The sequence below is a fragment of the Mesoplodon bidens genome (assembly GCF_964165515.1).
Source record: "Mesoplodon bidens genome assembly, contig: HAP1_SCAFFOLD_312, whole genome shotgun sequence".
NCBI classification, from domain to species: domain Eukaryota; kingdom Metazoa; phylum Chordata; class Mammalia; order Artiodactyla; family Ziphiidae; genus Mesoplodon; species Mesoplodon bidens.
The window spans coordinates 372,960-378,299 of NW_027672635.1; the positions used below are offsets into that span (position 1 = coordinate 372,960).

The window sequence follows — 5,340 nt, forward strand, 5'->3', positions numbered from 1 at the left end:
ATCCCACATGCCACGGAGGGGCTAGGCCCGTGAGCCATGGCTGCTGAGCCTGTGCGTCTGGAGCCTGTGCTCCGCGACGGGAGAGGCCACAACAGTACCGCAAAAAAAAAAAAAAAAAGGCAAAAATTAACTGCCCTCTGTATCAATATATTAATGTGTTTCAATCACATATGTTTTCATGAAAGTTTAAACATAAAATCACCTTTAAGATCTAGGCCATGTGATCTGCTCCCTGCCATGTCAGAATACACCCCGTGAAGTTTACTTGTCTTAAGTGTGATAGAATTCTTTATACCTTGACAAATAACTAAAAGGAAAAAAAACACACATACACAATAAGATGAAGAGCCTATACATTTGTCAATCTTGACTTATTTGCTTTTCTTGAGTCAATTGGAGGTTTATAGCCACATTCTCAAAATCATTAACTACAATCTTCCCAAACAGGTCATTGACGAACAGATGCATTCTAAAACTTGTCAGTAACAAAGTGCTATTCCAGTTTACAGCAACAGTTTAATTCTATTTAGATACTAAAAGTGAATACACTGAATACTGCAAACTTTTTTCCCAACCACTCATCAAAGTACTACATACCTTTTCAGATATAGGGAAAAAAAGAAAAAAAGAAAAAGCATAAGGTTCTTCCTATTTTCATTTCCAAAGATACATCCCAATCTTAATGATCAATCAGTGATTTAAACGTCAACTATAAACCCAGTATTTTATTAGCTGCTATGCAGTATACTAGAGCAACAGAGCAAACCCTCTGTTCCCTCAAATTGAAAAGCAGGCTTCCTGACCCCTCCAGACCACTACTGGACACAGGGAAGGCACACTAATGTTTCAGGACCCAAACTAACAGTCACCTGCTTTGTGATTACTTCCATGACACACCCTCACCAACACCACTGAGTGTGCTGCACCTACGGGACGTTACATGTATTTACTATTTTAACACATACCACAGTGCATCATAATTATGATTGCAGATAGATGTTCTAACAATTTAAAGAGAATGATGACTTTTTTGCTCTTTACATCTTGCTATTTCCCTTCCCATAATATTTCTTGAAGAGAAACCATAAAAATATAGACAAACACAAAACACAGAAAATATACAAAATGTGTGGTTTGTGGCTTAACACAAAGTTAAGTAAAATTAGTTCTGACAGTATCCAGAATGACAAAATTTCATGGTACAAATGAGAATGGACCAAGGTTTGAGCAGGTACAGGAGACAATCCAGGCATGAACAACACCAAGAAAAGGTAGACAGGAAGTAACATGGTGTGTAGGAAATCACGAGCCCAGTCTGATGGGAAGAGTCTTAAACAAGACTGAAACTCACTTTCTAAACCTCCATCTCCAACTGGACAATTCGCAAGACACAGGTGCACCAAAGTGGCCCAATATTCAATCACTTTAATGGCGAGGAACAGTTTAAAATTTTATGGCTTTAGTTTGCCCAAAAGCAACTATCAAATGTTGGCAGGACACAATGAAGGCTTACCTTTGTTAACATAGTTAAGCCTCTCTCTCTCACAACTAGCCCACTTAGCTCCACGTTCCTTAGCGCACCCGATGCACTTACACAGCGTTTAAGAGCTTTACACAATTGGAAGTTCACATCTTTATTTCTTTTCACAGGAACACGACTTCTGTAAACTTTATTTCTGCCAGAAGCTAAAGCAAAATTATTGTAAAATAAGTGATTTAAAACACACATTCTATCATTAAAAAGCATTTTTAAAAAAAGCATCTGCTCTGTGCTAAGGATTAGAAACAACTCCTGCCCTTAAAGCCTTCATTAAGGAGGGACATGTGTAAACTCAAAATTTCAATCACATGAGCTAAAGAAACATAACCTTTATGCACAGAGGTTCCTTTGGAGGCAGAATGTTATATCGAAGTGATGGCTTCATGATAACCCTGAAGCAGAATCTAGAAAGATGAGGCTATGCAGAGTTGGAGTAGGAGGTGCATTAACTGCAGAGGGAACATCTGTGAAAAGACACTCAAGCCTGACTCCTGCTGGGCACTGTAAATACTGCAGGTGGGGATGACTAAAGGCCAGGGGTCCAAGTGTGAGAAGAGACAGAAATGAAAGAGATGTTGGCCCAAGCAAGCCTGGGAGAAAGCATGGCTTGTATCCCACAGGTGGTGAGACCTGGGGCTACCACTGGCTGAGTAAGGGTGCCTCTGCTGATTAGAAAAAGGCTCCCCGCTGCTGAAGGACCGACTAGATAAAGGGAGTGATCACAAAAAGCTCCCCTTCCTCAGGGCAAAGAGCCCTATGAGGCTTGGCCGAACACAGTTCAGACTACACGCCTCCGTGCAGAGCACACGCTGGGCGGCTACTATGCAGTAACTCTGTGTGGGCAAGCCATTAGCAGCATTATTTTAAGCACATCTTTTTATGTTAGAAGATCACTTAACCCGAGCAGGCGGATGAACTTAGAGGAACTGAATCCAGGGGCCGTGAACCACCCAGGAGTTTCTGCCATAGTCTGGGCCAAATGTAATATGGATGAAGAAGCAAATTTAGGAGGAGGCCAAAATTTACAAGATAGACCCACTGGATGCAAGACATAAAGAAAGTTCAGTGAAGGAACTCTGAAGAGAATGGGCTCTACAATAAATTTTTCTTACATTCAATGTAAAATATTAGGCAAAATTAAGTACAGTGGCCTTTAAGGTCCCTTCCAGCTCTAATTTCTTTTGATTTCTAATTTGTTACTCTGGTTAAGTAAAGTCCCTTCCGAGGTACAGAACAGTTCTTATACCTGAATGGGATGCAAAGAATAATCTGACTTCTCTTCACCAGGGGATGAGTTGAACTATCCTTGCAGAAGAGATAACAGAGGGTGTGAACCCCAGATCCTGGAAAAGGTCCAGGCACACGATGAGTATTCAGCTTTCTGAAAACAAATGAACAATCATTTCCTCTCCTACATCTTCACACCCTTACTCTGCTGGTTACTTTCTCACAGCTTATAAACATCCTCAAATATACCCACTTAAAAATCTCTCAGACCTATGATTCTTTGGATCTTCTTGTGGGTAACCTAAGGCTCTACCATGCCTTCAAAGACCTGTCCTCCCAAAAAGCCCAGATCTGTACCTTGGGTCCAGACCCGTCTACCAGGCCCCTCTAAAGCACTGAAGATGAAGTAAGATCCTCTTGCCACCCCCAATCCCTTTCTACTGTGCTCTGTATCTCTCAAAAAGATGCAGCTGTAAACTGTCACCCACGCTTGCTGCCCTTCCTTTTCTAACTGGTCACCAGACCTCACCCATTCTCTCTCAGATCTGCAAAATCCAGTCCCACCTTTTATAACTTAAGTGGGACCCTCAGATTACAACTCAGCCTGCACCAAATCAACTGCCTTCCACATGGAGGTCCGAGTGAGCCTCTAAACCACAAGTCCATCTCACTCTTCTTTGGTGTTTCCCACAGCCTGCAGGATAAACACCCAAACTTCTGAAAGGACAAACAAGGCCCCCTTCTCTTGGGCCCCACTAACTTTCCAGTATCAACTCTCATTTCTTTCCCAAACCCTGAGTTCCAGTCCTGTACATTAGTTTTGCCATATTTTCTTATATTTCTCAAACTTCAACACACACTGCTGTCTCCTGCCACCCCAGGAGCTTCTACATATCCTTAGAAAGGATGGCACCTCCTCCAAGAAGCCTACCCTGAACTTTCCCTTCCAAGATTCTGTGCTCTGCAAAGGGGAAAGATCGGGGGGAGGGAGACATTAGGAGTTTGGCATTAACATAGACACACGACTCGATATAAAACAGATAATCCACAAGGATCTACTGCATAGCACAGGGAACTCTACTCCATATCCTGTAACAAACTCTACGGGAAAAGAATCTGAAAAAGAATGGATACATGAATAACTAAATCACTTTGCTGTACACCCGAAACTAACACAATATTGTACATCAACTAACCTCCAATATAAAATAATAATTAAATTTTAAAAAAAGATTCTGTGCTCTGTAGCACCAGAACTCACTTCTTCCAGAGCACTGACTACTGTGCTTGTGTTTACCTGCCGCCCAGTAGAAGGGGAGATTACCTAGGGCAGAAGCATCGTCTCCAGCAGCCCTTGGTTCTGACAACTCATTCAAGTGCCAGGCTACTTTACACACATAACCTGCTAACTTAATTCTAAGAACCCACAGAAAGAGAGGTTATTAATGTCATTTTACAAGTGTGGGGATTGTAGTCCAAAAGAAACCTGCCCAGGCCACAGACAGCATAAGCCCTGGAATTCAAACCCTAAGCTGCCTTCACACCGGTGATCTTTGCACTATATGATACGATTATTGAAAAAAAAATTTTTTTTTCCTGAACCCTGTTTCAATGGAAAGGAAATGAAGCTGGGATATATCCATTTCCTAATCGCGTTGGTGTGTACCAGGCAAAGTCATTCAATAGACCAGGTAACATCTGTGCAACAATTAACGATGCTCCAAACTGTGCTAAGTGTTCTACTTTGTAGAGTCTAGAAGCATTAACACAGTGCATCCTTGTAACCACCACAGAGACTGGGACCTGTTAAGCCCATGCTACAGATGAGAACACTGAGACCTAGAAGCCTTAAGGCACTCGGCCGGGGTCACCGAGCTGGCAGGAGTCCTAGGCCGCACGCCCCATCTAGTGCACGCACACCCGGGCACTGGGCACTGCTTCTAGTGCCCACCCTCCACCTTGCACCATCGAAAACCCCGCTTCTCAGCGCCAACACGAGGGGCCCTGGAAGCGGGAAGTACAAACCTGTCTCGACAAGCCGTGGCTGGAAGAAGCTCTGGATACAGATCAGGGGCAGCGGGTGCTCAGGAGCGGCACCCAGTGCACCCCGCGGAGGCGGTCGGCCTTAAGTCCAGCGGGGCGTCCTGCAGGGAAGCACGCACGGAGGGCAGAGGCACCAAGTCCTGCAGCGCGCACAGGTCCTCAGAGCGCGGGAAGAAGTCGGCCGCGCTGTCCCGGCGCAGCTTCACCGAGTGATCAGGGCCCGAGCACGGCCTCGGGGACGCTGGCTGTGGACACGATGGCCACACCCGCCTGGGGGCCCCGGCCACTCGGGCGCCCACCGCCCGGTGGCTGCGGCCCCGCAGCGTGCGCAGGACCGGCGTCGCAGCCAGAAGACATAGGGCCACGGGCCCCAGCTACGCCAACCCCCCCATGCCGCGCTCCGGAGACCCCGCGCGGCCTGGTGTTGGCGCAGGCATCTAAGCCCTCCACGCCGCGGGGATGGGGTTTACGTCAGTGGGCGGGACCGTTGGGGCGGGGCTCGAGGACGTCAGCACGCTCGCCGTGCGTCC

The 5,340-nt window shown here is 45.7% G+C and overlaps 1 long non-coding RNA gene across 1 annotated transcript; it reads right to left on the reverse strand.

The window, feature by feature from the left end:
* Window positions 1–1,519: 1,519 nt before the first annotated feature.
* Window positions 1,520–4,810, reverse strand: LOC308609870. The gene is made up of 3 exons (XR_014014366.1): window positions 4,793–4,810; window positions 2,787–2,883; window positions 1,520–1,686 (listed from the first exon to the last, which is right to left on the reverse strand). It is a non-coding gene; the product is annotated as an uncharacterized lncRNA (long non-coding RNA).
* Window positions 4,811–5,340: the final 530 nt, after the last annotated feature.